The sequence below is a fragment of the Carex rostrata genome, chromosome 11 (genome assembly GCF_964058835.1).
Source record: "Carex rostrata chromosome 11, lpCarRost1.2, whole genome shotgun sequence".
Classification (NCBI taxonomy): domain Eukaryota; kingdom Viridiplantae; phylum Streptophyta; class Magnoliopsida; order Poales; family Cyperaceae; genus Carex; species Carex rostrata.
The window spans coordinates 734,637-748,054 of NC_135928.1; positions in this window are offsets into that span (position 1 = coordinate 734,637).

Genomic DNA, 13,418 nt, shown 5'->3' on the forward strand with positions numbered 1-13,418 from the left:
TGGACACATCACTCATCCATCTTTTACACGTTTTTAGAGGTGGGTTTTTTTTTCTCCGTTCAATGTAACTAATATTTCTGACGATCTGTGAAGAATTTTGCAAATCTAAAACCACAAACGTTTTATACACAATTTTATCTTTCAAATGAGATCCATGATGACATACTTTCGAGTTGTCTGTTGCACAAGTATTAATATCTTGTCATGCAAGTATTTATACCTAAGATATTAAGTATTCATTCATACACATTGAAGTATTCATATCTAAGACAGTAAATATTCATTCATATATCTCTATTTTTTTTTCAAAATTTATTTTTATGTCATTTATTTAATACGCAGCGGCCTAATTCACCATTAATAAAGCTTTGTTCTTTGCAAAACTTGCTACTTCATGAGGAAGGGGAACATAAACATGAAAAGAATTAATTGTATATACATATACAAAATTATTTTGATACGATCGACAGTGACAGATCTGACCCGGTAGAGACGTGCTCAAGTATTCATTCATACACATTGAAGTATTCATTCCTGGTAGAGGCGTGCTTGATTGTGATGGAGTGACGGATGATCTCCGGCAGAACGTTCACTGGAGCGGGAGCAGCAGGCATAGAGGGAAAAAATCGAGGCGAAAGTGTAAGAGGGAGGGAGCTTATTGTATTTACCATTTCGAGGTGGGAGAGGGAGGGGAGCTTATCGATGAAAAAACGGAGGTGGAGGAGGTGGTGGGATGCGGAGGTGGGAGAGGGAGGTAGAGGCGGAGGTGAGGTGAGGTGAGGTGTGGGAGGCGAAGGTGAGAGAGGGAGGTGGGAGTGGGAGAAGGAGGTAGGAGAAGAAAATGGAGGTGAAAGAAAAATAATGAAGGTGAAAGAGAAAGGGAGAAAGATGAAAGAAATAAAAGTTGTTAGAAATAGTAGTTATAGTTATAAGTAAAATAAAAAGTTAGTTGGGAGATGAAATGGAGGATGGATAGGTGGAGAAAATTATAATTACCCTTATTTTAATATGACACAAATTTAAAGATTCCTCTGTGAATTTAAGCAGGCTTGAAAAAATATCGCTCTGTTGGAATTAAGTCAGGTATGTGCGGTATCGCAGGGATTAGCACTCTCTTGTATTGTCCTGAAAATTCATTCATAGGTTTGTCAAGACACCTAACTTTGTAATGATCTTTTAAATGTCAGTTTGCACGAATCTTACAACAGATTAAGGAGTCAGATATGTGTTGAAAATTTTCAACATAGTAGAGAATATAAAATCCAAACTAAGAAGAGAATTAGTCTTTTATCTAGATAAAGACAATGTTATTTATGTGAAAAGTCGTAATTTTAAAATTCGATAAAAAATTATCTCTTCTAACCATTAATTTTGAGGGTCTTTAAATGTTTGTACTTCAATTTTTGGACGAAAAATCATAATAATAAGAAACGGAAATAATCAAGGTAATTCTTACCTTCTATTTAAATTATTGGTTTAAATAAGCAAAATTTATCCTGAGAGATGAGATGAGATGAGATGAGATGAGATGCTTGACTAAAATACGTTTTAATTTGGTCAAACCCGCATAACAATTATATCTTAATTGAAATAAACAAGTGTGTATTGATACTATTAAACAAATGTACATCGATACACTATATATAGACAGAGGTGTATCATGCATGCAGACTAAGCTAATCAACCAATAATACATAATTATGCATTGATACTATAAATAAATATGTATAAACGTAATAAACACATGTGTGTGTCGTCACAATAGTATTGTAAAATGCGTCAAAATTTTATTATAATTAAACATTTAGAATATTAATTCATGACGTACCAGACATGAGAACCACCAATATAGAAAAATTAAGTTCCAAATTTTGTTGCAAGATTTGATATTTAAATTATACGGCTATTTTTTAGTGATGAGTGTGAGCTGTTGTAGAATGGAATGTATGAAAATCAAATAGAAAATTTCATGTACGAAGCCATGAAACAGAATGGTCTGTACTCTGTAAGACTGTAACAATACAATACAATGCCACAACACAGTAGGCCACACCGATCTATGCGCATAAAAAAACAACTAGGCCCCTGTTGGAACTTGGAAGCCATGTGTGATGTGTCGCACCAGAGATTATGACCTTTTTATCCGTACACGTGCCCACGTGAAATCATCCCTAGCCGTCCTTAATGCTCGCTACTTATCTCTTACTTCTTACTTGGTTGGATCTTGGATGCGCTGCCTCATCGTCTGCATCTCATCTCTTCTCTTCTCTTCTCTTCTCACATAAGCTGTCATACTCATATCAAAATCGGAAGAAAAGTGTAGCTTCCTATGCGCTCCAAGATACATATATTATGTTTGGATTTCACATTTATAGATTGATCAACGGTTCTTCTATGAATTGGAGCATACTTTTGGTGTTACCTCCGTTGTACCGGATGTTATGTTTGTGGGGGCTTTGTGATGAGCCAATCATACAGAAACAGAAAAGGGACCATCTAATAAAGAAAGCTAGCTTGGCACGCAACACATAGTATGGGCTACCCGTTCACCTAAGAAAATAATGTCAAATGGAAATAAAAGAGAAATATTTTATACAAAATTATTTACTGCCCTTCTTAAAAAATATTCTGTGAACTTGATCCGAATAGTTCTGTTCTTAATAATCAATTTTATGATAATTTTTAAGGTATTTGAAAGTAATTCTGTGAGAGTTTCTGAGAAAGTTTGTATGGACATGTAGGAGACGGAGATCTAAATTTTGGTAAAGTTTGATAATTTTGACAAGTGATTTTATAAACGATTTTCATGGTGAAAGTTGATGACTGACTGTTACAATGAAATTGGGGCTGCGAAAGATGATTATGGAATTAAACAAATATTTTTATATTTCCGAGTAATAAGAAAACAATATATATAAACTAAACTCAATTGTATTTAGTTTAATTTAATTACAACTAATACAAAACACATATATAAGGAAAGGTTTTATTGACGCATTAACATCACTACCGAACTTTTTAAAGAGTGAAGATGGTAATATGCATAGCACATATTAGCCCGCGCTATGAATCTTTAGTTTGAAAGTCTTAACGGTTCAACCAAATTGTTCTACATGATTTCAATATAAATATGTACTCGTAGATTAAATTTTATATTTTTTATAATTCTTTTATTTTTTTATATAAGATCAAAACTACTTAATCTCTATGAATACATATTCATATGGAGACTGTGTTGAATGGTTAGACTCGACCGTTAAATTTTGAAAATAAAAATATTAATCTCTAGTTTGGACTAATTCGTGCTATGTATAGTACCATATATAGCCTCACTCACTGTCCTCCTAAATATTACATGACATTAGAGGTTTGCTAATACCCTAAACGGGTTATCCGAACCCGGTCCGCCCGTATCCGTTACCCGAGGTACCCGTACTTGTGCCCGGGTATAGGCGGATAAACGGATACACGGGTACGGGTTTGAGACGGACCGGACAAAAATATTTGAGAAAAAAACCCGCCTAACCCGTACCCGAAACCTGCCTACCTGGACCTGTTGTACCCGTACCCGCACCCATTTACCCGAACCCGAACCGGCATACTTTACCCGTTCTACCCGCACCCTTTACCCGTTTAACCCGTACCCATTAACCCGTTTAATTTTGAAATTCAAATTTTAAAAAATATTTCTCGCCAGTAAAGTAAAAAAACACAGAAAAAAAGTTTAAAAAAACACAAAAAAAACACAAAAAACAGTAAAAAAAAAGAAGAAGAAAAACCAGAAAAAAAAACCCGTACCCTACCCGAGGTATCCGTTATCCATACCCGAGGTACCCGTACCTGTTACCCGAGACGGGCACGGGTATGAAACGGGTAGGGTACAGTTTAAAAAAAAAAATACCCGTCCTACCCGTACCCGTCCCGGATTTATCCGAGGTACCCGTACCCTACCCGAGAGCACAACACTATATGACATGAAAATAAATTATTAACTACTTGTAAATATTCTAAATCATGTAACTAACCGATGCAATTCGTAGCTTCGAGATATAAGACAGTAACTTTTACGTTATTTTTTTTCCTTCCAATTTTTTCGCCTTCTGCTGTAAAATTTTGAAACACGGTCTCAGAAAGTTGCTGGTCTCCATTTTTTTTTTCGATACAAAGTTCATATCCATTTGTTAGCGATTCGGAGGTATTCATTCTTTTATTGACAATTATGACACCGGATGTAAAGTCATCGTGTAACACACATGGGTTCTTACATATAACACTATATATATATACACTAGTATCGTGTCTGTGCGTTGCAACGAAAATATATTATAAAATAACAAAAAATTCTAATAAAAAATAATATATTTTCATAAAAAAATAGATAAAAAAATTATTCAATACTATTTATGAATGATATTAAAATATATTAGAACGGGACATATTATAAGAGAGTAAATATGTATAAAATTCATTATTTTATAAAAAATAATAAGGCTTGGGTGTCATGGATAACATAAAGCCATCCGTGCTACGGCCTTAGAAACCTATCGAACAAACTTCGAACTTCAATTTAAGTAACTCAGTAAATTAGTTATATAATGAACTTGTAGTGTAGAGTACTAATTTTTATTATTTTTATTTTTATTTTTATTTTTATTTTTTATGATTTGTGAAAGATGGCAAAAAAATGACTTAAAAATAAAAGAAAATTGTCAATATTTTAGGTCATTTTTTTCATCTTTCATAAATCATAAAAAATAGTAAAAAAATTTCAAAATAGTTAAAATTAATATTCTACAAGTTTATTATATAACCAATTTATTAAGCTACTTAAATCGAAGTTTGAACTTTATACGATATATATTTGAGGCCGTAGCATGAATGGCCTTATGCTATCCATAAAATCCAAGTCTTACTCTTGATTTTGTGTGGTATTTTAATGAATTTTGATTTTTTTTTCATCATGCCCTTTCTGTTATATATCTCATTATCTGAATATTAGTTATTTCTCTTTACATATAACACAATACTTATTACCAGGTATAAAATTTTCATTCATTTAAATTTTAAGGTATTTTATTACAAAGTTTTGACTATCCTTCGTGTAATGATTAATTACGAGGTCTTCATTTTAATTTTAAAAAAAACTTATTGTGCACATAATAATAATATAAAGGAATTATTTTGACTGTCCTTGCACTTTTTAAGTCAAGTCTTCATGGGAAGTCTTGATTAGAAATGTGGTTGTAACAGCGAAAGTGGCAGTCACTGTGTTTGGATTAGAAACCCCTCATATAACAATTGAAAACCAACATCAAACAAAGTAAAAGTCAAAATAAATTGAAGTAACAATGATGTGCTGAAATCCTAGGAATTTACATCTCCTATTTGATATTATATTTACTTCTAATTTTCGTTAAACACAAATCTGAATCTTTGATTACTACAATCCTAAGTTCTGATTTTGCCAAGCCTTTCAAAGGATCGTAATTTAATTGTTCAAGACCCTAAACCTTATTCCATGTGGATCAACATGATGACTCTAAATGAGACTACTAAATTTTAGTATATATAAATATATACGTAGTTACCCTAATGCTACTCTGTTGGATTACAAGTGCATAATCCTACCATGTAATAGTGTCGGGTGTCGATCCACGGGGATAGATCTAAGTTATTTAACAACGTTAGCACTAGTCTATGTTCTTCGGGTTTAATTGGGTAGTGTGTATACTAAATAAAATAAATAAATAAAGGTACAAGGTGATTTTACAGCTGGTGATGGTATAAGTGGAGATGTTAATTGCTGTAAATCAAGTTTAGGGAGCCTCTAGGGTTTTAGATGAATTTATTCTAATTATCTCAATACATATTTATGGTACTTATGTCTACCCGTATACGACACTGTCACTACTGCATACGGCCTTCTGTCACTACTGTATGTGATATAGACCACCCCGCAGAGCAAAGCAGCATACCGGTACTGTTATTCCCTGAGGATGCTCGGGTTCGGTTCTATGCGTATTTGAAAGGTTCTCCGACTCTAAGGTCGGCTTGTAATTAAATCACTCACACCAATCTAATCAATTATATTTTCCTATTACTCGCTAAGTAATAACCCTAAACCCTATTCATTACAAGTAATATATAAATTCCTAATTAAACCTCGAGATGTTATCTAATCTATATCATGCCAAAGGAGCCCATTGGGTTCTAACCCTAGTCTTTGAACCGCTGCCAAGGCTCGTTAGCCAAAGTGTTTATAGTACTTACTTGTATCCCCTCTCATACTAAAGTACAATGACTTAACACCTATAGGTATGTGGAGGACATTGACATATAATAGACATAACTATGTATGCAAGGATATATTTCAATAACATTCAAAGAATAACGAAATCTCAAATAGACATAAAAGAAAAATAAATATTATAGTAAAAAGAAATTAGAATTTATTACATACTCCTCCTTCGTGCGCCTCTTCTTCTTCACGACTCCATAAATTACATGTAATGTTTTGCTCTAAACTATGGACTTACACAACTAAAACATGTACATTAATTCCTATTACAAGAGGGGTTTATATAGTTTTTCCTAAGGGTGTGAAGTCATGGAGATCATAGGAGAACATGGGTGCCAAATATAGCATTTTGTGCTATATTTGGAGTGCTAAAAATAGACTTCAATGCGTAGCAAGACCTGCTACATTTGGAGATTCGTCATTTTAGAAGGTTGCTGTCCAATGGCTGAGATCTACTCCAAACTTGACAGTCCATGGATCCAATCCGTGTGCCCTTACGAAATAAGCGTTTATACCACATGCGCAGCCTGCCTGAGGCCGTAAGGCTCTGTACTTAGTCGAATTTCGTCATGTTGCATGTTGTGCACTCTGTGTGAGGTGTTTGCATACTCCATGTGATACCCTATTTTGACGCTTCCCTTAGAATCGGCCTAAATATAACATTTTTGCTCCGTTTTCGGCCTAAATTCGCAACTTTCTCCAAAACCTGCCAAAATAGCCTAAAAACACATTTGCGGTGAATAATTCAGAAAAATGGGTACTTTGCATACGCTTTTTTGTCATTTTTCGTACTAAAACATAGTTATTTTCAGTATATGTTTTGGCGTTATCAAACCCCCAAGTTTAAACTTTAGTTCGTCCTCGAACAAACTAGGTAAAAACTAAGGTTTAGGATGACTCAAAAACGTCCTCACACAGCATGAATTATAAAATAATTGAAAAAATTTTAAGCAGCTATATACAAAAATGCCTACACAATTTTTAATATTAGTACTTGATGAATTCAAAGACAATGAAAACCTAACTACTCCAAATGGTTTTTTTTTTTTTAATTGTTGACAGAGGCTGTCAAGGGTAACTACTCCAAATGGTTGAATTCATTTTTTTTCTTTTCTTTAAAAGAGTTGAATTTATTAATTTAATCACTTGCTTTTGTCCATCTATGTCATATTAGTGACGCTTTTTAGCCTTTGAATTTGTCTTTTATAGTTTAAGTTGAGAATTAGTCCTTAACTACATCTCTAATTCTTGACATTGATCAAATGACTCCAATTTTGAAATCAAATTAATAGGCCTTAGAGACTTAATTTGCTATTGAATGAAGGCATAGTCAAACAATAAGCCGCCTTAATTATTATGCAAAGATAGCTCTATCAAGATATTAAATTCAATCTATGTTTGTCATTCACGACATGAAACATATATTATTCAAAAGTCCCTTTATCTTCTCATTCTAGAAGGAACCATAGTCTTGATTAACATTTCAGAATTGACAATATTTTTAAGGTTACAAGTTTGAAAGAAAGCTATACGGTGTTGAATTTTAACTAATATATTACCATTCGTTAACTGAAGTACTCTAATGTGTATAGACTATAGAAGCGGAGCTAAAAAAAATTGAAATTAGAAGTTAAGAGTAATTCAGTGTAATTAATGTAATTTAGATTTGACATTAAATTTGAAATTAATAAATACAAAAAATATTCATTTGCTTCATCTTTTAATACACTACTATTTATTCTAGACATATTTTTTTTTATATAGATGGCTCAAAATGTTTGAAAAGATCGACCATGTTTCATGAAATGAATAAATTTTCATATATTCATTTCAAGTATTCTTGAATCAGAATGTCGAATCTAATATAATTTTTGAAGTTCGAAATATATCACATGGACTTTTTTATTATTTAATAATCCATTTTTTTTTACAGATTTAGTTGATTAAGATAGATGATATTTCACAAAACAAAAACTCTTATGTTTGCTTTGTTATACATATTAAAAATAATATTTCAATTGCAAATATGTACAAGTTAAAGGCGAAAGAATGAAATTAAATGGTCAAATTGTAAAAATTATAATTTGATCATTTCATTTTGTACTATTTTATAATTCAGTATTAACTTTAGAAGTTTAATCTGCATAAAAGTAAATTGAAAAAAGTCAACTCATGAGATATGAGAACTAAATAATTAAAATTTATCTATTACAAAAATGAATAATTATAAAAAATTATAACCCACTTGTAGTTATGGTGCATATTGGAGGAGGATAAAAAGAGTACATAGAAGAGGATAAATGTGGGTTCTACAATAACATTTTGTTAATAAATTAAAAAAAAAAAAAAGATATTTTGTTTGATGTTCCCTTCAAAATAATAGGAAAATTTATAAAATTTCTCTTTGTTTACTCAAAGTATTATTATTATTTCACAACAATCTAATTATTCTTATCACTTCAATCAGCACAGTAAACGAGACATTGTTGCTATCATTATCTTTAAGAAAATCAAATAAAATATAATAGCATGTACAGAATTTCTAAAAGCGAAGTTCGCAAACTTTTAGATGCCTTGAAACCTTTGATTCTATACTCGGGAAAATGTTTCTCAGATGCCCTTGTAATTAATTAGGGAGGGGCCCGGTTGAATGGACGTCTGATCAAATTAATTTGGTCTGATAATCGAGCTGCAGTTGCAGTTGCAGTTCATACATTCAGAATATATATATATTTTTTATATACGGTATGTAGCTGTGTAGTACTTGTTAGTGCTGAACTCCACTGCTCTCTAAATGGGAGAGCAGGACCCTACTATTCAAAACCTAATTGTTCATCTGTGTTGAGATTCGTGCATGAAAGAAATTCAACGGTTAGATTTTAAATAACATAGTCCTTGTTATAGGTTCTCTTTGAATATCTTTGCAGGTGCTTTTTAGTTTCAATATAAAATTGGTGGACTATCCATTATTTAAAAAAAAAAAAAAATTGATATGTAATTGTATATATGCAAATTTTAATACAGATTTATATGCGAAGTTTAAAATGAATTGTTATTGAAGCCTAAATAGTTTAGAAACATATCTAAAGAATTTACTATATTCCTTGAAAAATGGATGAGAATAATATGCTAAGGCCCTGTTCGGTTGCATGGGTTATGTGGGAAAAAAATAGAATATTGGTATTTAACTCCAGATGTGTTCGGCAGTATGGTATCTTCCTAATTAAATTCACAATTGATTCTCATGAGGTTCTCTTTTTCTCTTTCAACAGCACTATTTACATAGGAAAATTAAATTGAGTCAAAGTTCATTTTATTTTTCCCAATTGGTACAGCTAAAGTGAAAATCAATAAATTAAGTTGCTTCTTGACATAATTAAGCTATATTATCATAATTAATAATATTAAACTGGATTTAACTAATTTATTTGTATCTATTTTCTTATTTTATTTAATTATCAAAATATTTATATTTTAAAAATAATAATTAATTAGTAAGGTTATGTTATTTTTTAATCTATTTTATTTAATTACATTTTTAATAATTTTATTAATATAAATAATTGTATAATATCAATCATTTAGAAAGAGAATAAGATTTCCCGCAACTAATTCCACGGTACAACCGAACACTCATTTCAAAATACTTCCATAATCAATCACGTACATACCCATATCGATGGGTTCCCATATTTTCAAAAGTGGATTCCCGTTCCCATCAAATCTCATCCCGTGTAATCTTGTGACAAACGAACAGGCCCTAAAGTCCTAATTTTTTTTTAATGTCACTAATAATGGAATGTGGTTTTCATGAAATTATATCTAAAATTCAAAAGGAGTGAATATATATAATTTTTTGAAGTTCTAAAGACAATTCTAGATGCAAATAATGTGGTGTCTCTATCAGAAATTTTAATCAACTCCTACATACCTGCATATACGTCCATATATATATACGTTCAAAGAACCGCATATGCAGTTGTATATTCAAATCCGTATATATATATACGAGGAGGGTTCAAATGCACCTTATTTTTTAAATCTTTTTTCTTCGTTTTCAAAGTCTAAATAGTCAATTCGAACCGTTAGATGCGATCTATATATTAATATGTGCTTTGAGACCAAATTTTACATTTTTTGAATTTTTTTTACTATTTATTAAACCACTTTGAAAATCGCTGATCCAATAGTCCAGAAAATATAAAATCAGCGATTTTCAAAGTGGCTTAATAAATAGTAAAAAAATTCCAAGAAATATAAAATTTGGTCTCCAAGCACATCTTAATATATAGATCGCATCTAACGGTTCGGATTGACTATTTGGACTTTGAAAACGGAGAAAAATAATTTGAAAGATAGGGTGCATTTGGGTGCATTTAAACCCTCCTCTATATATATATAGAGAGAGAGAGAGAGATAGGCTAATATGCTTTCAGTAGCATATGGGCCGAAATACACACGGTCCAAATTTGAAATTTCAAAATTCAAAAAGTCGATCTGAACCGTTCATCTTGTTCTCCATATTAATATGTGCTTGGAGACCAAATTTTACATTTTTCTGAATTTTTTTACTATTTATTAAGTCACTTTGAAAACTGCTGATCCAACGGTGGTTTAACAAAACAGTAAAACCGTTAGATCAACGATTTTCAAAGTGGCTTAATAAATAGTAAAAAAATTCAGAAAAATATAAAATTTGGTCTCCAAGCACATATTAATATGGAGAACAAGATGAATGATTCAGATCGACTTCTCGGATTTTGAAATTTCAAATTTTGACCGTGTGTATTTCAGTCCATATGCTACCAAAAGCACATTAGCCTATCTCTATATATATATAACTGCTTGATATTTTGATTGCGACAACAGACAACATACGTATTTGCGGCCTATGTAATTACATATGCAGATCATACACGTGGCCTCATTTAAAAACATTAACTCTAATCTGAGTCAAAATTCATACATACCTGATTTCAAAGTTATTTGTGCCAATAATGTCTTCGAAATTTGGTCGATGTCCATGGTACCGATTCCCACCCCACGACAATACTAAAGTACGTAGGATGTCCTTTGATATCTTATTTTATATCGATGATTTTATTTTTACTATACCATTGGGTTCTTAAGTCTTAACACACACACAAAAAAAAATCTAACCAGAGCTGTACAGCTTATAATGGAAAAGTCTATATTTTAATTATCTTTCTTAGTTTCACAAAGGTTAACCGTCATCGATCTCTTGACTAAAAAAAGATGAGATCCTGACTACAAGATATTTTGAAAACCATGATAAAATTAATGCATCTAAATATTTTTTGATTTTTTTTTATTATTATCAAAATTGTCAAGTCAATATATTATCAATGAATTTCCAAGGAATTATTGTAAAGAAACAAAAAATGAATTTATTAAAAAAAACAAAAAACAAAAAGGCAGACAGTGATCAGTGATGTCACTTGGAGAAGATAATCTAAAGAAGTGTACTCGATCATATGAGGTTAAAGTTAGCATATGCCAAATGAAGCTACAGAGATTATTGGTTCCACCTACACTACATGTCTACATAGTACATACCATCAGCCATCAGCCATCAGGCCTCAGTCCTTTGACTCCTTTCACAAGGCCACGTACAAATTATGGGCAAATAGATAAAAACAAGTGAGATAAGCTCATCATTGTAAACCACTTTCCATAGGATATGAACTATATATCAAGTAGGGGCATATTCACATTTTTTTTTTGTCATGGAGCATAAATCAAATTCAAATACTTTATAGTCAAACTCATTTACTAATCAGTCAGATACTAAATAAGAAAAGAAAATCAATTTTCTGTATATTTACTTTTAAGAGTACGTGCTCACATGAGGTTTCATCAATTCACCGTCATTTCATAAGGTCACAAATTATGCGCAAAAAGACAAAAACAAACGAGGCAAGCTTACCATTATATATATATAGCACGTTCCATAGGATGTGAAGTCACTGAAAGCAGAGAGACCTTACAGTCACAGGGATTATTGTTCATTTTCTTTTCCACAAGGTTATTTTTCCGATTCCATTTCAAGAAATATATTTATTGGAGATAAAATAAGATAATTTTTGTAAGAAATTATGTATAATAAATACTTTTCTTAGATGTTAAAATATTTATAATGAAAAATAATACAAGAAGGTGTCTTAATCTTAAAATGTATTTGCATCTTATATACATTAAACATATTTCTTTATATAAAAAGAGAAACTTACAATCAAAGGAGCCATTTGTTTAGAGTAAATAACGATATATATATATATATATATATAATATCGTGTCCGTGTGTTGCAACATGATTGAATATAAGGAGACATTTTTGTTTGACATTCACACAAAATTAAGAAAAAAAATAAAAGATAGAAAAAAAATAGAAATGTAAATAATAAATAATAATAAAAGAAACAACAACAAATTAAATGCACGGATCAAATATAACATGAAAAAAATTCTTCAAGTGTCATTGCAATTTAATATCTAATTTTATCCACAAGCAAGACATGTTATTAAACGATTTAGAGGAGAAATGATCTGTAAAGAAACAAAATTGAAAAAGTTATAATTAAATGATTCAAATAAGAATTTTCTCTACATATATATCCTTGATGAAAATTATTTTAACAATGAAAATTTCTCTACAGCTTTTTTATATACACAAAAGTTCTAGATATTATTCATTTTCTCTCCATATCGGAAAAATATGATTATTTCCATCAGCACAATCTGTTATTCATCTATTCACAAAAGATACAGTAGTCCAAAACAAAATATATAAATATATGATTGTTTCCATTTTCATTGTCGAAACTATAGAGAAATAAGATAAATGAAATGGAGGAAACAAAGAAATAAGAAAATAATTTAATTACAGATATCGAATAATGTTGTAAAGAGAAATAAGGAAATGGGCCGCTAGGGATTCATTAAATTTTAATTGTGACAAACTATGGGCGGAAGGTAATAGAATTAAAAGGAGGCTAAGTCACCCCATGCATTGAAAATTTGTAATTATGTCCATTGAGTTTTATAATTTTTGTATGTATTAATACTTTTAGTCCCCTCTATAAAATAAAATTACACTACT